This window comes from Ursus americanus, chromosome X, assembly GCF_024610735.1.
Source record: "Ursus americanus isolate L20-20 chromosome X, mUrsAme1.1.p, whole genome shotgun sequence".
Lineage (NCBI taxonomy): Eukaryota > Metazoa > Chordata > Mammalia > Carnivora > Ursidae > Ursus > Ursus americanus.
In genome coordinates, this window is record NC_142164.1 from 84,272,903 (window position 1) to 84,295,829 (window position 22,927).

The 22,927-nt window shown below is 44.9% G+C and overlaps 1 long non-coding RNA gene and 1 pseudogene across 2 annotated transcripts in view; both read left to right on the plus strand.

The window, feature by feature from the left end:
* Window positions 1-1,448: 1,448 nt before the first annotated feature.
* On the plus strand, window positions 1,449-2,902 carry LOC148106971 (uncharacterized; annotated as a pseudogene).
* A 193-nt stretch (window positions 2,903-3,095) lies between these two features.
* LOC123802283 (uncharacterized) overlaps window positions 3,096-22,927 on the plus strand; it is a 165,090-nt gene continuing 145,258 nt past the window's right edge. For both annotated transcript variants that reach the window (XR_015723491.1, XR_015723490.1), the window contains exons 1-2: window positions 3,096-3,155; window positions 4,024-4,125. This is a non-coding gene — a long non-coding RNA (uncharacterized LOC123802283). The remainder of the gene's footprint in view (window positions 3,156-4,023; window positions 4,126-22,927) is intronic.

The following is a 22,927-nucleotide window of genomic DNA, read 5'->3' on the forward strand; positions in this document are numbered from 1 at the left end:
ACCCAAAGGTCACGTAGTATCAGCTCTATTGCAACACACATGCACCAAGAGTCTGGCTGGCGATTGTTCTTGAGCTAGCCTTAGCTGTTTTTATTTCACACAAAGTGTTTCTCCAGAGGCACCAAAAAAAAAAAAAAAAAAAAAAGATGTAAGAGTAAAATCGGATTTATTGGAGGCATTTACTTGGATTAATTAGGTAATAAAAGCATTTTCAAATTGCTAATTTACTAAGCAATGTCACCGGAATGCTGAATTACTTTACTTTTATTATGATGATCAAAAGAGATAAATGCAGGCCCAGCCACAAAACCAAAGCAGGGAGAAGAGAGGCAGCAGTCATTCTTTGCATAATTACTGGTATTTGTTATCCTTGCCTTGAAAAGGGGATCATCAGTTTTTCTAAAGACTGTTTTCTTTGCTTCAGAGCCTCTTCTCCAGAATACTGTTTAACATCTACGTTGTCCTCATTTACCCAGCAACAAATGCGCTGCGAATATGCTTTTCATTAGTCAATTTAATTTTGGTTCAAAATGTTAATTAAAAAGTGTACATTTCATTCTTATAGGGATGAAACTTAAAAAAACTCTTGGTTCTCAAGTGTTAGGTTTAAATTACTAGAAGCGGAGTTGAAAAACAGGGTTAATCAGTGTGAAATTTAGTATCATGAGCCTGGCGTTGATTTTGATAATCGATTATAACTCATTTTCCTATCCCTTCAGGAAAACAAAGGCTCAAAAATCATGGTATCTACAGCTTTATTTATATTTAGGGAGACAATTTTGAAGAAAACAAATGTAAGAGGAAACAGAAAGGAACTTTGCCTCAAAGAGAAAAACACTAAAGTAAAAGCTGCTAAACCAGATATCCCATCCCTAGAAAATGAATGAGAATTTTATTATTTCTTCCTTTTAAGAAAATCCATCCTTTGCCAAATCTAAGAATGTTGCCAACCCCGGAGAAAAAGCATCCATTTTTCTCCATAACCACATTTAATAATTTCCATGAAATTGACATTTTAGAATAATGGCAAAAAGCCAAATTAAAAATTATGGATTCCTAATCCCTAAATTTTGAGCTCATTTTCTTAAGAAATACCTAAAATACACTTTAAAACGAACCCAATTAATATAATTACAGAGGGCTTAAATAACACATACAAACTGGATCTGTTTCTGTAAAACACAGCTGTTCTGTTATTTATATTTTGCTATTACTTAAAATTAGAAATGTGGCCATATATATTAAGAAACTTTTTAAAAAGAGTGAATCTGTTGCCTTCTGCATCATTAAATTTTTTAAAAGCCCCTACAACCAATTAGCTCGGAAATCTTATATTCATTCCTCCTCTGAATATTGCTGTGGTCGTAACAAGGAAAGCAGCACATCCAGGTATTTAATGTACCAGAAACAAGGCACAGGCAGCAACTTGTATCCCCCTGGCAGTTGACATGCTAATTTCTTTGCCTTCTCTCTTTTGCGCACTCCACCCCGCTTCACCAACCCCCTTCCCCCCAAGAAACGAGGCACCCTTTGGGCCGAGGAAGGTGCCTTGCGGGGACCGGAGACGCCGGAAGAGCGAGGGCAGAGCGCGCGGTGCCCACACCCTTGACCGCGGGGTGAGCGCGGGTGGCCCCCGGCGGCGCGGGAGAGGGGAGCGGGTCAGGAGCGCGGGGTCTAGGCGGAACCCCTCCACCCCCCCTCCGCCCGGGTCTGGAGAGCTGCGACACGAGGCCCGGGGCCCCAGCCCCCGGCTGGGGCCGGGCGGGGATGGGCGGGCGGGGGGCGGAGCGCGGCGCTGCGCGGGGCGGCGGGGAAAGGGGCGGGGAGGACAGCTCAGGCTCTGGCGGGCAGAGGGACGGTGGCAGAACCTGCGGGCTAGGTGGGAGGCTCACCCTCAGGGAGGAGAGGAAGCGAGGACCGCACGGCTGGACAGCGAGGAGACGTTTGGAGTCCGGGGCTCAGGCCGCCTACACCTCCTCCTGCAGCGGACACGGCGCAGCGGGCGGCGCACCGGCCGCATCGGCTACCCTGCGCGCAGGTGGGCACCCTCGAGCGCGGCGCTCTGTCCCCTCCAGGGCCGCCGCGGGCCAGACGCTCTGACGTCCAGGCCACCAAGCTCGGGGACGAGGACCGGGCAGGTCCGGGGGCAGCGGGAAGGTGCACGGCCCCTTGGTGTGCCCGCTTGTGCGCGCGCTCTGTGCTAGGTGGGGGAAGAGGTGCGGAGAAGCTGCCTCCCTGGGGATTCTCCCCCGCGGGTCTCACAGACCCCAGCCCCATCCCCCTCCTTGAGAGCCGAGCCCCGGAGTGGCTTTGGAGGACTGAGACCTCCCCCCCCCCCCCATCTCGGCGGTGCGTGCAGGTCGCCCCTCTCTTCCTAATCTACGCCCGGCAACCATCCGGAGGCACGCTGCCCTGGGCCCTCGGGACTATAGAAACCTGGGGAAATGAGAGAGTAGTGGCAGGACCAGCCGGGGCGTGTGCGGGGAAGGCAGGAGTTGCTGGAGTATTGTCTGCCGGGCGGGTGCCTGAGCCCGCGCGCTCGCTCGCGCTTTCAGGGCCGGAGCGGGGTGGGGGAGTGGGATGGGATTTGCCGAACTTATCTCCGAAGGCAGACGGTGCACATGCACTTGGCGCCTTGTGCTCGTTTGGACGAGGGTTTAAGGGAGGCACGCGGGAGCGGGATTGGTCGCTGGCGGGCCCCCAAAGAGCCGCTTGGGATGGCCCAGCGCGTTTGGGGTCGGGAAGAGAGGGAGTGTGAGTGTGTGTGAATGTCCGTCCTAGGGAGAAGGAGGAGAGTGGCACGGGGAGACTTGATTTTCTTGGATTGGCTGCAATTCCTTAAACCAAGCCAGGCTTTCGGGGCGTTAAAGTAAATTGCGGGTAAGTGGGGACGGATCTCTGGAAGGGCTAAAAAAAAAAAAAAAAAAAAAAAAAAAAAAAGAAAAGCCCGCAGGGTTTGCGGGTTCGGCGGGCACACTGGCTGGGTGGTTCCTGGCGCTACCTCGCCTAGCGGGTGGGGGTGGGGGTGGGGCTGGGGGAGGGATTGGGGGTGGGGAGTAGGGGTGGTGCTTGCGTCTTTGGCTTAAGGTGCTGGAGCTGGGGCACTTGTTCTCGGTGGACTGTGGGACTCAGGAGGTGAAGAGCTGCGCGGCGCGGTGTGTTATTCTCAATTAACTCTAGAATCTTTATCTGTTTCTCTCTCTCTCTCTTTCACGCACACACACGCACTGGTTTGGTCTGTGATTCTCAGTTAACTCTAGAATCTGTGTCTGCCTCTGCCTCTCTTCACACATACGCGCACACACAGAGCCCTCATCTCATGGCTGCTTTGACTAACTGATAGTTATTTGTGGATTTTTATTTATTGCTTGTTCTCCTCATAGATTTTGATTCATCTGACTTTTTTTTAAGGAAAAAAAAAAGACCTACCTGTATCAAAATCGGTGGGGTATCGGAAAGGCCTTTCAGCACTCTGCATTCGCGTTCAAAACGGGAGTAGGGCGTTATGATGAAAATAACCCCACCTAACTGCCGTTTAGCATGGAAAAAGGACTAGTTCGTTTTAGAATTGATCTTGTTATTCTAAGGAGACATTTTAGGGCCGTGTGAGAAAGTACCCTTTGCCTGGATCTCTCCCTCGTTTTTTCCTTCTTTGTGGTAATTTGCGGAATTCTTAATTGCCCCATTAACAGAGTGGTTAAGTGGCCTTCTGCTGTGAAATGGCAGATCTTGAAATGGGTGTAAGTTGGCCTGTGGATGAGTTCGGTGACTATCTCTTTAATGCCCTGATCAGAGCGGTGTTGATCTGAGACTGACTTCATGCATGTTTCGATTTCTAAGCAATTTATCAAGCCATTGGCGGAGAGGGACGCCTTAGAAATTTTCCGGGGAGGAGAAGGAAGACTTTTATCTCTTGGAGCAATTATTTTCCTACTTTTCCCCCAATCGTCCCTGTTAGTTGCCTAGAAAAGATGCGTGGTTGATAAATAATACGTAAGGCTTATTTCTCTTTTATGTCCACAGGTGGCAGTGTGGAAGCCGAATCGGGAGCTTCCCGAAGTGGCTTCTGAAAAATGAGAGTGAATATACATGAGTGAGCTAGTACAGCAATCAGAAAAACCACAGGTATGTAGAACAATTAATAACACCTAGCCGGCTTTATAATTATTGCATTCCGATATCTTGACATTTCTATAGACTTTTTATGAAGCGAAACCTATTTTGAGGTATTCTCCAAGGAGAAAACGGCTTATTCTATTCTAGACAATGTATTTAAATAAAATCCTGCGTGTCGTTGTATCGCCTTACTTTTTTACTCTCCTAAAAGAAGCGTTGTCTGTTGTGACCGTGTGGCTTTGCATTTAACCAGTTGTTGCTTGATACTTGCTTTGAAAAACACTTCCCGAAACTGTATAAAGCTGCCAATTTGGGGGAATAATTTCATTTGGGACACTTTTAACAAGTCACCCTGTTGAGCCGACATAATCCCATCTGCTTTTCACAAAGACGACATCTCACTCTTGCCTTGGCATACCACGTATCAGAATACTGACGCATTAAGCTGCTTCTTTTAAACTAGCCTTTTTTTTTTAACCATCTCATCCGTTTTCTTCTCCTACCAAGCTGAGCATATATGACGTACTTTCATAATTCACCCATTTCACTAAATTAACGGCAGGTTTCATGTGGGGTCAAAGACAGTCAAATTGAGAACGTTTTTTCATTTTGACGCAGTTTGAAAAGAATTTGCCTTTGAGGATCATTCAGATACAGAGTTTTGCATATTAAGGCCCTTTTCCAACAGCTGGGTAGCACAGTGTTAGAAGAAGGTGGGGTTCATGTCTGTGGATTTTTTATCTTAGAACGGTGGGCCATGGCTCATGGTGTTCTCCCAAGAAAGCTCAAGTTATTACTATTTTGGCTGTGTATGGGCCAGGCATCAAAATGGCTGTTAAAGAGAATGGAGCCTTCTCTTTCCTCGGGGTGTATGCATTCATCATAATGCTGGAATGTGGTGATATCTTGTTATTTTTGACATTCTGCCTTTACAACTGAAGAGGGATTTAATTAGCGCCTGCCAATGAGGGTGTAAGACGAAGTCACATGCTGTTCCCAAAGCTTAAAAAGGCCAAATGGGACACTTACCCATAGAAAGCAAACTGGGAGCTCTGACTCGGAAAGTAGAGGCCACACTAAGCGCGGAGAGGTTCTTAACTGTAAAGACCCCACGGATGTGGAGTGGCTTCGGGAAGGCTCGACGACATTTAGGAGCACGTAAGTTTGTACTGCGTGGAACTTAGATTCCTTATCTGACTCTGGCGTTTGGGAAGTAACTAATTATCTCTCGAACACTTCGAATAGGAATAAGATCTAATGTAGGGCAGAAAGGAAGAGAGCAACAAGTTGGGATTCCGTTCCGTTCTTGAATCCTACCGAACTCATTGTAGAGACCTGAGGTGCTGTAGAGATATTTTATTTTATGAGGTATGGCATACATACGATAAAGCATAAAATGCGTTATTCCAACGGGTCCTGCTCAGTGATTTTTGACACGTGCACACCCAGGTGAACCCCACCCAGGTCAAGCTAGAGAGCACTTCTACCACCCCCCGATTTTCTCCTTTTTCCCCTTCTGGTCAGTTTTTATCCCACTTCAAAGGGATAAAATTAGCCATAGTATGATTTTTTTTTTCACATTGTGATTTTTAAAAACTCCATCCACTAGTTCTGTCTACTGTTAAGCTCCAAATAAATAGTATGCTCAGAAGGGATTCTTGCGTATGTCTTTCACATTAACACAGTGTCTAGGAGATTCACCCGTGGTATCGTGGGTAGTAGTAATTCATTCTAGTTTTTTGTTGATTTCAGTTCCAGTATGGACATACATTTGTTTATCCATTCTGTTGGAGTTTGGGGTTTTCGGTGTGTGGCTAATGTGAATAAAGCAGCTATGAATATTCTTTTTTTTTATTTTTAAAGATTTTATTTATTTGAGAGAGAGAACATGGGGGTTGGGGGGAGAGGAGCAGAGGGGGAGGGATAGGGTGGGGGAAGGAATCAAGCAGAATAGGAGGCTGAAGAAGAGGAAGACCACGACAACGAGGATGACGGCAAAGAAGAGGACGATGCGGGGCTCGATCTCATGACCCTGAGATCACGACCTGAGCCGAAACCCAGGAGTCGGAGGCTTAACTGTCTGAGCCACGCAGGTGACCCTGAACATTCTTCCTATGAACATTCTTGCTTATGTTTGGTGCACGTGTCCACTCATTTCTCTTGAGCACATACCTAGGAACGGAGTTGCAGGGTCATAGAGGAGGCTTGCTTTTATTAATTAATTGATTAATTAAAGATTTTATTTATTTATGTGAGAGAGAGAGCGCGCAAGCAGGGGGAGTGACAGGCAGAGGGAGAGGGGGAAGCAGGCTCCCTGCTGAGCAAGGAGCCAGAAGCAAGGAGCCGGAAGCCGAAGCGGGGCTTGATCCCAGGACCCTGACCCTTCGACTCAGAAGGCTCAGCTTGACCGACAGCCACCCAGGCACCCCGAGGTGGCTTCTACTAGTGCCAAGTCGTCTTCTGAAGTGATTGTGCCAATTTAAATTCCACAGTGGTGTAAGAAGTTCCAGTGGTTCCCGTATTTGCTCTAACACTTGGTTTTGGGGGTCTTTTTAACTTCTGGTTTTGGTGGGGGGCAAACAGGTATCTCCCTGTGGGTTTTAAAATTAAAAAAAAATGTATTTGTGGTAAAATACACAGAACGTGAAATTTACCGTGGTAACCACGTTTGCAGACGCAGCACATGGCGTTAAGCACATCACCATGTTGGGTAACAACCGTCAGCAGCATGCCATCTCCAATCGGTTTTCATCTTGCAGAACTGAAACCGTGCCCACGAAGCAATAAATCCCTAGTCTCCCCCCCACGCCCCCCCCCCACCAGCACCATTCTATTTTCCATCTCTGGATTTGACCACTTTCAGTACCTTATATGGGTAGACTCATAGAATATTTGCTCTTCTGTCACCAGCTTATTGTACTTTGCATAATATCCTCAAAATGCACTCATGTTATATTATGTCGCAGAATTTTTTCAGGCTAAATGATACTACACGGTCTGCATACACCAAATTTCGTTTACCCATTTGTCCGTGGGCACTTAGTTGCTGCCACCTTTTGCCTATTGTGAATAGTGCTGCTCTGAACAGGGGTGTACGGATATTTTGAGACCCTGCTTTCAGTTTTCTGGGGGCACATACGCAGAAGTGGGACTGCTGGATCCTATGGTAATTCTGTTTCAATTTTTAAAGAAACAACCGTACTGTTTTCCATAGTTACTACAGCATGTTACATTCATTTTTTTTTTTTTTAAGATTTTATTGATTTGACAGAGACAGACACAGCCGGAGAGGGAACACAAACAGGGGGAGTGGGAGAGGAAGAAGCAGGCTCCCAGCAGAGGAGCCCGATGTGGGGCTCGATCCCAGAACCCTGGGATCATGCCCTGAGCCAAAGGCAGACGCTTAAGGACTGGGCTATCCAGGCTCCCCACCATGTTATATTCTCAGAAGTGTTGGGGGGGGTTGCAGTTTTTCCACATCCTTGCCAACACTTATTCTGTTCTTTCCTTTTTTTTAAACAGGTGGCGGGTGCATGAGTGAGTGCGGGGCGTGGGGGGGGGGAGGGGAAGGGGAAGGGGCAGAGGGGGTGAGAGAGAACCCCAGGCAGGCTGCACACCCAACCCAGCAGGGAGCCAGACTCCGGGCTCCATCCCAGGACCCGGAGGTCACAACCTGGGCTGAAATCGAGTCAAACACTCAACGAACTGTTCTGTTTTTTCTTTTTTTTCTCTTTTCTTTTCTGTCCCCCGGCCCCTTTTGATAGTAGGCATCCTAATGGGTGGTCCTTATGGTTTTAATTTTTTCTAGCGACTAATGTTAAATGCCATTTCATACACCTACTGGCATTTCCATATCTCTTTGTGAAATTTTTGTTAAAATGTTTTGCCCGATTTTGAATTGGAATTTTTAAATTTTATCTGTTTGAGTTCTTTTCTGTATAGGAGTCCTTTGTCAGATACACGTATTATTACAAATATTTTCTCCCTGTGTGTGGCTTGCCTTTTCACCGTCTTCATGCAGTCTTTTGATCATTTTTAATGAAGTCCAGTGATGGATTTTTCTTTTATGGCTCTTGCTTTTTGTGTTCTGTTCACAAAGCTTTTGCCTACTTTGGGGTTATTTTTTAAAACCTCTTTTAGTTATTGAAAATATGTAAAGGCAATCTGTTTGGAAAATGCAGTGTATTGGTTATAAGCTCATTTCAAATAAGTGGAGTGAATGAAAGTTGGGAATGTTCTTCGCTGCCAGGGGCCGGAGAAGGTGTTTGAAAACGTGTTTTTCAATAAGCTACATGGATACAGGTGCTATTACTCTCAAATGACCCCTGTGTGGTCTCCCCCAACACTGATGATATCCTCAGGGCCCCTCTGGAGTGGGAAAAACCCTAGGGAAAAGCCTGGTGATGACTTGGCTAGAGGAAAGAATGTGGCAAAATGGACGAGGATCTACTTTTCCGTAATGCGTAATGCGTAATGCGAACTCACTGAATGATCCTTCCGCTCTTCCATTCCCAAGGAGGGTTGCCACTGGTCGCTGCTGCTCCTTTCCTTTGCCTCTGAAATACCAGTGCCCCTCAGGATTCTGCCATTCATTAGCCTTTACTCTTCTCCACCTATGTTTTTCCCCCTCGGTGCCCTGCGTTCATGTTCACTCTTGGGTCTTGAGTCATCTCTCTCCCTCTGCCCTGCGTTCAGAAGACTCCTCAGGTCTTTATCTCCTGCTCTCACCACCTGTCCTTCAACAGAAGGTCTAGATCCGTATCCTTACCTGCGTCCTGGACATCGCCCACTGGATATCCCACAGGTGCCTTTACAAAACACACGTGTTGTTCCTCTGCAGTCTGCTCTTCTGTTTTCCTGTCTTAATTAGTGTATGGACCATTAATTCAGGATCCCAGAGTAGAAATCTTGGCAGTGTCTCATCTCCATCCTTCTACGCGGCCCCAGTCCCTTTCAGAGGCTATATATTTAGTTTGGTTCAGGTCCCCATTGGGATTTGTAGTAATAGCCTCCCAACCGATCTCCCTGGGTCTTCTCCTTGCCTCTAATCCCCCACTTGTCATCAGCTCACCTTTCCTAAAACACAGATTTAATCGTGTCATTTCCTCCCTAAAAGTGATCTGTAACTCTACAGCCTGCAAGAGGCATTTAGATTCCTTCGCGTGATTTGCAGGGTGACACCCTTCATTATTTGCCTTCAACCTGCTTTTCCTGTTCCGTCATCTGCCATGTCCTCCCCACACTCCATCTGTCCTAAACTATTTGCCATTCCTAGAACATTCCTTGAGTTCTTTCCTGCATCTGTGCCTTTGCACATGGCTGTTGCCTCTACTTCTGATGTCCATTCCTATCTACTGGTGACTTCCTGTTTTTTCTCTAAAAACCAGCTCCAACGTGACCCCTTCCTTGAGTGAGCCTTCCTGTCCTCTAAGTAGATCTTGTTATTCACCCTTCTGTTAGTGTCGTTCGAGGAGATGCCTAAATGTGGGCACGGTTGCATATTAATCTTTGTGCCCCCAGTAATGGTTGAGAGCACTCCGTCGCACATAAGGCATTTGCTGCATGGGCACTGAGTGAAGCCATTCCTTACTGTAGCAGTTAGCTTTTTGCTGCTTAACAACACCACAGTATCATTTTAGTCAGTGATTTATTTTTATTTTTATTAGTTAGTTATTAGAGAGGAGGAACAGGGGGGAGGGATAGAGGGAGAGGGAGAAGCGACTCCCGGCTGAGCAGGACCCCGGGATCCTGACCTGAGCGGAAGGCGGAGGCCACCCAGGCGCCCCCAGTCAGTGCTTTAAAACAACCAGCATTTGGATTAGCTCTTGGTTCTGTGAATTGGCAATTCGGACAGCACTCACCCGGGCAGTTCTTTGGATCTGGGCAGGTTTTCTGCTGGATGGGTTTGGGAGGGCTGTCTCTTAGAGGGTGTTCTCCGCTCTTCTCCATATATATGTATGTATTTTTAAAAAATAATTTATTTATTCGACAGGGAGAGACAGCCAGCGAGAGAGGGAACACAAGCAGGGGGAGTGGGAGAGGAAGAAGCAGGCTCCCAGCGGAGAAGCCTGATGTGGGGCTCGATCCCAGAACGCTGGGATCACGCCCTGAGCCGAAGGCAGACGCTTAATGACTGCGCCACCCAGGCGCCCCTCCACATATATTTTTAAAAATTTTTCTTTTTTAAAGTAATCTCTATGCCCATCGTGGGGCTCAGACTCACAACTCTGAGATCCAAAAGTTGCGTATTCTACCGACTGAGCCAGCCACGTGCCCCAACATGGTTTTTTGTTTTTTGTTTTTTGTTTTTTGTTTTAACAACTCTTTAACCAGGCTTGCCCGGGGTTCTTCATACTGTGGGTGGCAGGGTCCTAAGAGTGCGTGGGGGCGGGGCACGCAAAGCCTCTTGAGGCCTCCGCTCGCAAGGGCCATAAAGTTACTTCCTCTGAATTCTGTTAGCCAAAACAAGTCACAAAGCCAGCCCTGATCGAGGAGATGGCGAAATAGATACGACCTTTGCCTGGGAGCAGGGATATGAGATTAGACCAGGCGTGGTTTAGAGGGCTGATTCTACTTGGGTCACTAGTAGGGAGGACACTTTTGACCCCAGGTGTATCGAATTGCATCTAAGATGAGTCCGGCTAAGATGGTCCCATGTTTCCTAGCAACCTCCTTTGACTCTCCCACTGAGTCCTCTGTCCTTATCCTTTCATCCAAAGCATATTTAAGATAGCTCCGGTTTCTTTTCAGCCTTGATGAGATACCATTGATGCTGTAGGATGAGGAAGTTGCTCTAACATGCTGGAGAACGGAGAAACCTCCCTCTCCTCCTCATTCTGGAAACTGCCGTGGATACCCTTGGGCACTGGGGACCTTCTCATTGTGACGCACACTTTAGCATTGGCTATTGATTTGTCCCTAGCATCCAATTTAAAAGGCATTTTGGGGAAGGAGAATGTCAGGAAATGAAGAGAGATCTGATTGATGGGGGTGGTTCATCTATGTTCCCTCTCGCCGTGGCTGAAAACTGACGATCTTGTACTGAGAAACAGGAGTTTACCTAATCTTAACGTGTATGTGCTTTTCTAGCTGTTAAACTGTTCAGAGTGGAAACCTGAATTTAAATGTTTCTGATGTATTACGTCTTCAAGGGTTCTTTTTAAGGACTAGTGTACATAAGAGGAAGTATGGTTACAATAGACGTGCAGGAGCTTGGTGAAATATACATGAAGTGTACACTGGTAAATATTCTTAGAGAAACATACATGAAGTGACCCTGACTTCCAGAGGGTAGTAGAGTAACCTTGGGTCAGTTTGAGTTTCTCCAGAACTTTGTTTTAGTACAAATTGGTATGCTTTGGTAGAGCTGTTAGAAGTAAAGAGCACAGATCTAAATTTTTCCTCCTTCAAGCCCATTCCTGTTGATCCCAGAAATACGAGTGGACTGTGAAGTGACCAAAGTGCATAAAATAGGAGGTACTTGAAGGGCCTTAAGACCCCTTATGACCTCTTAATGACCTTTCGCATGCCTGCCTCCTGCCTTGTGCCATTCCTAGATTGGCCGCTCACACAGGTAGAGGCGTGAATTATCTGCAACCCGAGTAATCCTGTCAAAATAACAGATGTATTACTATTTATAGGTGAAAATGGAACTTTCACTTACGTTAAAAAATATCTTCTTAACGTTTTTTACTAATGGCATGCTTTTCCTTTTATTTTGTAGAGAACGAAAGACGTAGTTCCTATCTCTCATTGTACTCTATTTATAGGTCAGTTTCTTACTGAATCTCTGTATTGTCTTTGCTGTTTGTTTAAAATAACATAAATTCAAATGGCCGTGGTTCAATATTTTTAGAAGACCGTGACTAGTTTGAGTTAGACAAATCAATATTTTTAAGTATTCACAATTGAGCAAATAAATCAAGGCATTTTAACAGATTGAAATGGGATACTCATTGAGATATCATTGGCAGGTGTTCACGTCTTGTTTTTCCAAGAGCTGGTTTGCTAGCCTAGACAATAGTGTAAAATGTTTTATATACTATATTCCTGACATGTTCCATAATGTGAATTCTCCTTCCTAAGTTATACCTACTGACGTATAAATACATAGCCTATGCGTACTACAGAGCAAGGGAGAGAGACGGAGGGAGAGAGAGAACACACGTCCTCTTGCGTAAAGTTAAAATACTAGCAAAAGCTGTACGAAAATCATGAGTAAGCATAGAGCTGATTCATTGAAACAGCCACATAGAACAGTGGCTTGAGTTTCGTCAGGGATTATTAGGAAGTATTTACATTGAAGAAGGTTATGTTAGGGAAATGACTACCAAATTCAAGGTGATAGTTTTAGAAGGAGACTCCGATGCCCCACTGAAAGGTCTTATGGGCGCCCTGTCGGCTTTTAAGTGGGGATTTAAAAACACACCCGAATCGGGGCGCCTGGGTAGCTCAGTCGTTAAAAGCGTCTGCCTTCGGCTCAGGGCGTGATCCCGGTGTACCGGGATCGAGTCCCACATCGGGCTCCTCCGCTGTGAGCCTGCTTCTCCCTCTCCCACTCCCCCTGCTGTGTTCCCTCTCTCTCGCTGGCTGTCTCTCTGTCACATAAATAAATAAAATCTTAAAAAAAAAAAACACACACCCGTATTAAAATGAACTAGATGGGTCATCGGTCCTTCTCCTATCCTTTGAATACTAATCCCCACATTGGAAAATATTTGAACTGATTTGCCGGTTTTGTAAATAACTGTATTTTTGTTCCTGATTAATGATAGCAAAATTTTCTTGTTGTTCTGCCAACTGTCAATGTTTTGGGTTTTCTGAAGGGCGGCTTGGGCCCAGAGGTTGGGATCTGGACTGTGTTTTGACAATGAACATAAACAAAAACATGACATGTATTGGACCAGGAAAAGGTAATGGAGGAAAACAATGGAGTCTTAATGAATTTCCTAAAGAGGAAACCTGGCTATGTATTTGAGGGAGCAGTCTTCCTTTAGTCAAAACTTCATCACTGAAACACTGTGAAACTGGAGACTTCACTCTGCCTTTTAATAGCCTTTGGCCTAATATCTCAGTCTTCTTACAGCCTCAGAACTGAACAAATGTGGGTGTTTCCCATTTGTCACATTAGTCTCCTTTAGCGTGTTCACCAAAAAGTTTTTTTTTTTTAAGATTTTATTTATTTATTTGACAGAGAGAGACAGCCAGCGAGAGAGGGAACACAAGCAGGGGGAGTGGAAGAGGGAGAAGCAGGCTCATAGCGGAGGAACCCGATGTGGGGCTCGATCCCAGAACGCCGGGATCACGCCCTGAGCCGAAGGCAGACGCCCAACCGCTTTGCCACCCAGGCGCCCCCACCAAAAAGTTTTGCTCACTTCTTTTCCTCAGTAGAAATCCTTTCTCTTGGCACATCTTCTCATGATGCTCCCAGGGGCGCTGAGGGAAGAAAATCAGAGATTTCTGCTCACCTCAGAAGGGCTCCCCTTCCTTTGACATTCTTGTCCTTGAATCCTTTATCGTCTAATGGAAGCCTCATGCTGTTTTTTTCTGCGTAAAGCGTGTAAGGTGGGATCTGCAGTTTTATAATATATATCATTTTCATGTCCTCATCTATTCTTGTGGAGGCTTCCATCGAAACATTTACCGTTTTTCAGCTTCATGATAAAAGTAATTTTGCTAGTAAAGCATGTGCTGGCTCATTACAATATTGCCAAAGGAGGAAGATGGGACTACTCAGACAATATGGTTCTCTTCAAAATATTTTCATTTCATTTTTTTTTAGTTTTTCAATTTTAATTTGTCTAGAAAACACTTTTTAGGTAGAAGATGATCGTGGAGGCACTTTTCAGTTGACTTATTAAAGTTCTCTCAGACGGGTTCCTTATTGGACACATTTACTTCTCTTTTGAACTAAAATGAGGCATGACTCATAAACCCTCCCATTTTTTTTTTAAGATTTTATTTATTTATTTGACAGAGACAGAGACAGCCAGCAAGAGAGGGAACACAAGCAGGGGGAGTGGGAGAGGAAGAAGCAGGCTCATAGCGGAGGAGCCTGATGTGGGGCTCGATCCCATAACGCTGGGATCACGCCCTGAGCCGAAGGCAGATGCTTAACTGCTGTGCCACCCAGGCGCCCCTATAAACCCTCCCATTTGTGAGGAGAATTTGCTCCAGAGAATTCTAGGACCATTAATAGGCAGCATCCATATGGTTTGCACGTGTAAAAAGGAGAGAATGAGCCCCTCACACATTATTTCAATTGGAACCCTTTCAGTGTTAAGGAGCAGTTCTGTTGTTAACTTTTCTCAGAGGCTGGGTAAGACCTGGCCAGTGCCAAGAACCCTATGAGCTCTGAGTTCTAGTATTGGGTCGGCCTCCCACAAACCGTTTGTCTCAGGGGAGGCCTCCGTTTTCTCATCCTGAGAATGTGAGGACATTGGAACAGTTGAGTTCTAATTAATCCTTGACCATCTCTGCCCTTTGGACTCCTGTCATTTATCACGTGGAAATCCAGGTTGTACTTGAATTTCAATAAACTATTTGCCAGGATCGATTGAAAGAATAAAACTGCAAATTTCTTTTGACCCCTGCATTTCCTATGTTCGTGACACCAAGTGGGAAGTCTTAGATACCGTGTCTCAGGGTCTAAGAAACAGTTTTTTTTTTTTTTTTTTTGATCGTGTGGTGTCTGAATCCTGAGTCCCTGGATTCAGGTCCTGGATTTGTCACTTACCTGCTCTGGGGCCTTGGGCATTTCACCAACCTGTAAGGCTCAGTTTCCTCAACTGGAAAATGGATAGAAGGGTACCAAGCTGTTGTGAGGAAGAAGGCAAAGGACTCCTGTGAAGGTGCTTTAGAAACAGTCACGAGCTGTAAAAACGTCAGTTATCATTAGGACTGTAATGACGCCTCCCTTGTCAGCAGTAGCCATCTGTTTGTTGTGGCTGTCACTATTAACAGTGAGATGTGAAATCAGCCCAAGGGTATTTAAATTATATACACCTTGACTTTTGTTCCCACTTAAGTTTTTTTTGGGGGGGAGGTGGGGGTAGGTAAGCTGACACTGCCAGGGATAAGCTCTCTGCTTGAAACCATTGAAATGTAGAGCTGGAAGGGACAGTGGGATTATTTTAGCAAATCCCCTTCTTTGAAAGATGCAGTTTGAGAAGTTTAACTGATTTAGCAAAGGTAACAGAGCTGCTTAAAGACAAACTATCTCTGTTTAAACCTTGACTTGTGCAATGACTTCTACTGTTTTGGTCAGGGACCCAGATAAAGAAATTTTCTTCGCTTTTACACATTGGGGTTCTCCATTTCTCTTCTCCCTAACCTGACATCGTTGACTTCTCTCCTACCTCACAGCCCGCCCTCCCTTTCTCCCTTTCTGGTCGTGGCACCTTACCCCACTCACCCCACTCCGGAGAAGAGAGTCCCCCACCTCTCACCCAAAGCTGCTGCCCCCCCGCCCCCGGCCAGTGTTCTGGATTCGGACTCCATTTGCCTCTTCTAAAAGTTATACTGCCTCTGTCCCACATTATCTTTCTTTCCCTTACTGCTAGTTCTTCTCCTTGGCCTACGAAGGTGCCCAAGCTTATTGTAGGATTTTTTTTTTCTACTTAATCCTACACCACCACTTCTTTTCAATACTTGGCTACAAGAAGGAGAAATTGGTAAGCAGAGTCACTCCTTCCTCAAGTTCCATTCATTCCTTTTCTTTCTCTTCAATTTGAAAAAATAGTGGTGACATGCCCATGATGTAAAATGAACCATTTTTATGTATATAATTTCATTAGGACTAAGTACCCTCACGTTGGTGGGCGCCCATCACCACCATCCTCTCCGGAATACTTTTTGGCTTGCAAACTGAAACTCTGTGCCCATGAAACACTAACTTCTTCCAGCCCCCTCCTCCCAGCCCCTGGCAACCACCGTCATTCTTGGTCTTCATGATTTTTCCACGCGTTCCTTCTATAGTCTGGCACAAATGCGGTCACTGGCGCTTGGTGGTAGCTCAGAAAAGCTCTCTGCCTCCTTCCCCTGCCTCGGTCTTAGCCTCCACTCCGCTTCTCCCCCTTTTGTTGGCAATGCGTTTTCTGGCTTCTCCTGGGAACAATTTGCTGCCCAGCTTCTGGGTACTTTTTCTTCCTTCTTTGGCCTCTGATCTCTTCTCAGGCTCTAGGCTGGCTTCCTCCTCTCCTGATTTTGTAAATGGCACTCTGCACTGTGGATCAAAAGCGGCTCAGAGGCACCTGCCCCTTTCTGTGCTCACCAGCCAAGGGGGGCTGTTGCCTTACACCCTTGACGGGCCGTGCTGAGCCTCCGAGCCTTCAGCCTCTTGCTTCTCTTTTCTTCCATACACATTTAACCCAAATGCCTTTTTCAGTAAAACCTTCACCCACAACCTTAGCTTCAGCTCCACGAAACGTTGGAAGTTGTGAACTCGATGTTACTGGGATTTCACTTGGTCTTCCGCCTCCCCCGAGTTGGTGCGTGCCTCGTGGGCAGGGCCGGTGGCTGATTCTTCTCCAGCAGACTTGGCCCTCACACTAGGCCAAGGTGGTCGGCAGGGGCTGAACAGATGGAGAGCACTCATTCATTTAAGGACGCTTCTTATAGAAATGTGCTTTTCTGATTTAAGAGACTGAATGTTGATCAACCACAGGGAACCTCAGAGTATAAGATCAGAAAAAAGCGGTTCACCTTGTGCTCTGTTGTGGGAATCTGTGATATCAGCCAGTTTATCAAATATTGAGTTATTATACATGAAATACCACAGTGTGTTGGGTAGAATAATGGCCGTCCGGAGAGGTCTGTGTCCTAATCCCCAGAACCTGTGAACATGTTCAATAGGAAAGGGGAGTTAAAGTTGCAGAGGGAATAAGGTTGCTGCTCCGGGGACTTTGAAATAGATTATCCTGGGGGCGCCTGGCTGGCTCAGCATGTGACTCGTGATCTCAGGCCCTGAGTTTGTGAGTTCGAGCCCCACGTTGGGTGTGGAGCCTACTTTAAAAAAAAAAGAAAAGAAAAGATTTTCCTGGATTACCTGGGTGGTCTCAGTGTAATCAAGGGTCCCTAAAAGGGGTGTGTGCTGTAGAATCTGCTTGTAGCTAAGTTCCTGGACTGTTGAGGGTCTTAAATGGCCTTGACTATTATCTTTGATTAATGCTTCATTGATAAATTCCTTTCTTTAACAGATCTAATTACATCCGTGTTCTGTGTTATTAGCTGTAGTGAAAGAAAGGTACTTTCACTGAATGCTTGTATAAGTCAGCTACTTTATATATATTACCATATTTAATGTGCTAAATAACCCAAGAAGTCGATATTATTAAATCCATTTATGGATGAGGAAACAGGCGGAGTGGTTAACTTACACAAGGTCACATTGCTAGTAACTTGGCGACCCTGAGTTTTTATTGCACATAAAAAGAAAGAATTCCGAGGTGTGACATTCTCACTTTTGCAAGGCATGCTTGTGGCTTCTGCTGTCTGATGGTATATTGTATGAAGTTTTGCCTTGCAATCTGAACCTTGAAGATGAAAAGTTAACCAGGAGTCCAACAAAGTCTTGATTGTATTTTGGTATATTTCCTTTCCGTCCTTCCCCCCCTCCCCCTTGCATATGTACGTTGCTGTTTCCCACAGCTGCAATCCTAATTTTGGTGTGTTTTTTTTAAATTTTACATTATGTATTCTTCCATATCATGTGTCTTTAGAATTATTTTTTTAAAAGATTTTATTTATTTGTTTGACAGAGAAAGAGAGAGTACAAGCAGGGGGAGTAGCAGGCAGAGGGAGAGGGAGAAGCAGGCTCCCTGCTCAGCAAGGGGCCCGATGTGGGGGCTCCATCCCAGGACCCTGGGATCATGACCTGAGCTGAAGGCAAACGCTTAACCGACTGAGCCACCCAAGCGCCCCTATAATTATTATCTTTAATAGACAATAGGTGGTTTCCAGTTTCTTTACTGTTACAAGTAATGCTGAAGGAACAGTTTCTAGCTGGAACATGCTGTTCTCTTGGCGGAGAGCAGGAGACCAATCCAAACCACGCAACGCCGTTAAAACCTCGGCTTGGAGGTGGTCGGCGCCGTATCTGCTCACATTTCCATTAGTCAGTCCGTGTGTCATAGGGCCCAACCCAAAGTCAAGTGAGTGGGGGACATGTACTTCTCCCCCATGACGATCGAAAGGATGAGTAATCCTATTATACAGAGCAAGAACTAGTCGGGAAGAACGATCCCCTCTACCACATGGAGGGGAATAAGATGATGAGAGCTAGAACATAGAAATAGAAATAAATAAAAGCCGATAGAGGCAGGCGGGGGGATTGTGAATTCAGATTCTGACCTTGAGCAGAGAGGCTCCGTCTTCGGGTGCCTCCTCTGTGATGCAGAAGAAGGAGAAGAAATGGCATCTCCGAAGTCTGACATGTGAAAGGCTGCTGGCGAGTATAAGTTGCCTTTGACCGTGTAATTCTGCTCGGGTATTGAATGTGCTATTTTAGTGTCTGTCTGGATGGAATTTGACTTTCTTGGGGTGTAACTCAAATGCACGCAGTGCTGTGGATTTTCAAGTCATTAAAGAAAAGATGGGCCTAATTTCTGGATGATTCTCCGTAAGGCCCTTGAAAAAGTGCACAGTCACTGGGGAGCTAATGTCAAATTCCTGACCCCATTTCCTAAGCCGAAATCAACATTTCCAAGGTGGGAGCTCCTTAGAACTGGGTCTCGGGCCCCACCTCTGACCTATGGATTCTGTATTTCAGCAACATCCCCAGGGGATTCGTATCTACATTTAAATCTGAGAGCACTGATCTAGATTGTCCTTAGAAATGCTGTTCTATTTTTTTTTTTTTGAGAGGGATGAGGGGAGGGGTGGAGGGAGAGAGAGAGAATCTTAAGCAGGTGCCACGCCCCAGAAATGCTGTTTTAAAAGAAACACCTGGGTGGCTCAGGCTGTTAGGCATCTGACTTTGGATTTTGGCCCAGGTCCTGATCTCAGGGTTGTGGGATCCAGCCCCATGTTGGGCTCCGTGCTGGGCATGGAGCCTGCTTAAGATTCTCTGTCTCCCTCTCCCTCTGCCCCTCCCCCCTCCCTCTCAAAAAAAAAAGAAAAACAAGATTTTGTATTATTATTTGCCTTTCAGTTTGGCCGTAATGAATACAATCAATAATATTTAGGTAAGATTTTTTTAAAAAGCCTTTTTTAGGGTCTATAGTATTTAAAATGGGCAGAGTTAGAACAGTAAGAATTTAGAATTTTCTCTTTTCCAACTTCCAATAAAAACATTTATTATTACCTAGAAGGTTTAATTTTGATTATGAGCTTTTGGCCAATGACCTTTTGTCTGGCTTCTTTGAATTTTAGAAGTCTTAGATTTTAAGGGACCAAACTCCCAACAGTATTAGAAATAATCTAACTTGTCATGTTTAGAGTCTTTGGAACAAAACGATAATTCTTGAACTAAAGAATCTTTTGTTATCTGGCCCTGTTATTTGCTAGTAATCTTGTTCTTGAATTTTTTTAGGTGTAGATTGTATGTCCAAGGACCTAACTCACTGGAGGGAAGGTGCAGACACGGAATGAAGAGGTGGTGTTTGTTTAAAAATCCTTTACAAACTCTCAGAAGCCCAACCAGTGTGAGGTGTCGGCCTAGATTGAGGGCAAACCACAGCCTGTGGGGCCGTATCTGGCCTGTGTTTATAAATAAAGCTTTATTGGAACACAGCCATACCCATTAATTGACTTCCTTGTCTATGGCCGATTTCACGATACAGCCACAGAGTGACAGAAACCATGTATGGCCGGCGAAGCTTATAAACTATTTATTTACTCTCTGGCCCTTCGCAGATAGTTTGTTGACCTCTGGTATCAATTAACGAAGGACAGCTTTTTTTTTTTTTTTTTAATAATGATTTTTTATTATATTATGTTAGTCATCATACAGTACATCCCCGGTTTTCGATGTAAGGCTCGATGATTCATTAGTTGTGTATAACACCCAGTGCACCATGCAATACGTGCCCTCCTTACTACCCATCACCGGTCTATCCCATTCCCCCACCCCCCTCCCCTCTGAGGCCCTCAGTTTGTTTCTCATAGTCCATAGTCTCTCATGTTTCATTCCCCCTTCTGATTACCCCCCCTTTCTTTATCCCTTTCTTCCCCTACTGATCATTCTAGTTCTTATGTTCCATAGATGAGAGAAATCATATGATAGTTGTCTTTCTCTGCTTGACTTATTTCACTTAGCATTATCTCCTCCAGTGCCGTCCATGTTGCAGCAAATGTTGAGAACTCGTTCTTTCTGATAGCTGAGTAATATTCCATTGTATATATGGACCGAAGGACAGCTTTTTGTATGTGTGTGAAATTGTTGCGTCTGAAGAATCTTGATTTTTTTTTTCTTTTTAAATAGAAAAAAGGAGTCAGTCTCACATTTAATAGGTTTTTCTTTTTCTTCTTCCAAATTATATGTTAGTAGTAGGCCCCTGACCTCAGGTTCAATTCACGTCGCCACTGTTTGGACCTGTTTCTTTTTTTAAGTCTTTCAACCAGTCCTTCGCAAGTACTGAAGGTAATGATGTCCTCAGCTGTTGACTTTACTACGGAGACCCAGTAGTTCGTCCGTGAGCTGTGTGTTACGTTTCCTGGCTACATGCCACTTCCCTCATGCAGCCCAAAGAATCTTTTTCTCTTGGAACCCGCTAACCCTGGGCTCTTCCTTCCCTGGGGTGCCGCCTTGTGGTGGGCTGTGGGTCCCTCACTGACAAACTCCCGCACTGGTTAGTCATGGAGGAAAGTGAGTCAGCCAGCCTGTGAGTCATCGCAAACTCAGCTCAGAGTAACCAACCCCATCATACACCTCAGAGATCATGAATCATTAGACTGAGACAACCTGCTGGTGGATACGATTTGGAAAAACTCCCCTATTGTGATTTTTCAGCCCTTTCCCCTCCTACTATAAATGGGCTTAGAGTAAACATTAAGAAAAGAAGAAAAGACATGACTCATGAGGGTTTTTTGGGGCTTCAGTCTTGATTTTAGCCAATTCAGTATTATTCACACTTTACTTTGTTTCGTATGGTTGGTTGTGTGTATATATTTTAAAATTAAATATACGTATTTTAAAATTATATATATGCACATACACACATTTGTATCTATCTCTGTTTATATCTCCATGTACTTTGAGGGTATGTACATGGATGTGTGGAGCTAATTCTCATTTCTAGTAAGCCTTGTTAACTGAAAGTTAAGAGAAGAGGCTGTGATTGTACCCTTTATGGGCCCTTTCCGTATCCGGACCCCCTGCTGTGAAAATTTTACTCAGGTAGGTGTTAATCCATCCCTCATTTATGAGTCCACAAACAGGAGAACCTTTATGCAAAGAATCACATCCATTTTCTTTCCACTTAAGTTCTTTCTAGGGAAAATATGTTGACAAAGCATAGCAGTCCTCTCATATTCCATCGAGCCAAATAGCTACTACCATAGTAACTGCTAAGTTCTTATCTAAAGAGTAGGACCATTCTCAAAATCTGCATAAAGATAACATTTATTTGCAACTATTGTCAGGGGAGAAAACTACATGTGTATGAAATAATCCGTTGTTTGGAGTTAATGTCTTCAACTCCAAAATACGGTAATAGTGAGTGAACTTAGGAGCCCGCTTCTTCTGCTGTAGCTTTTCACTCGTCCACCTGCCTGAACATAGAGAGAGATGCGTAACTTACAAGAATTGACAGATCGGGGATGGATTCAGCGCAAATGCACCTGAGAGACATTTGCAACTATGGTATTCAGCTAAGTGTTCCCGTAGGTTAAAGCTATATTCGTTTCTGAGTGTTGCCAAGGATCCGAGTGCCATGAGGAGCCTGCAGGAGGGATTTGTGTGGTTGCTATGTGCAAAAGCCCTAGAATAAGCAAATGGGAAATGATATCAGGGTGGGTAAATATTACTATAGTAACGACTTACTTCCATAGGAGAAGTTGGGAAAATAGACCCAGAATCCCTGGAACATGGGTAAAAATGCGTGCTGCACAGAATGGACAGAACAGAAAAACAAAAGTCAGGCTTCTGATACCACTTCTGTTAAGAATACTTTTCTTTTTGATATGGGCTAATTGAAAACATTATGTTTTGAGCGACTTTCTCATGCCCGGTTGAGCATGGATAAAATCACAAGAGAAACTGCAGAGCCCTGAGAGAAAGCAGTAGCATTCCATTTTTTTTTTCTTAGCAGGACAATACCAAAATAAGCTCATTGTATGAAATACAGTGTTCTAGAGAAGCTAATTGTATGTCTCCTTTAATTCCATTATATTATATAACTCTCGATCATGGCATTCTTCTCTTTTTAAGATTGATTAAGATTGATTTGAGGGAGAGCAATTGAGATAACACGAGCAGAAGGGGCAGAGGGAGAGGGAGAGAGAATCCCAAGCAGACCCTGCACTGAGCGTGGAGCCCTACTCGGGGTGGGGGGGGGGCTCCATCTCACAACTCTTGGATCAGGACCTGAGCTGAAACCAAGAGTCAGACGCTTAACTGGCTGTGCCACCCAGGTGCCCTGATCATGAAATTCTTTAACCAGGTTGCCCTTTATCTGAATCCTTCCTTTTTAGTAGGCTAGAAACAGGGCCACACCATTATTAAAGCAAATTTTTTGACGATGAAGTATTGACGATTAGTTTTCTTTGCTGTCTTTTCTTCTGTGGTGGTCTCAACCCTCGCTGATCATTAGAATCACCAGGAGAAGGTTTTACAAATTATAGATACCTGGGTTCTGCCTCAAATTTCTGGTTC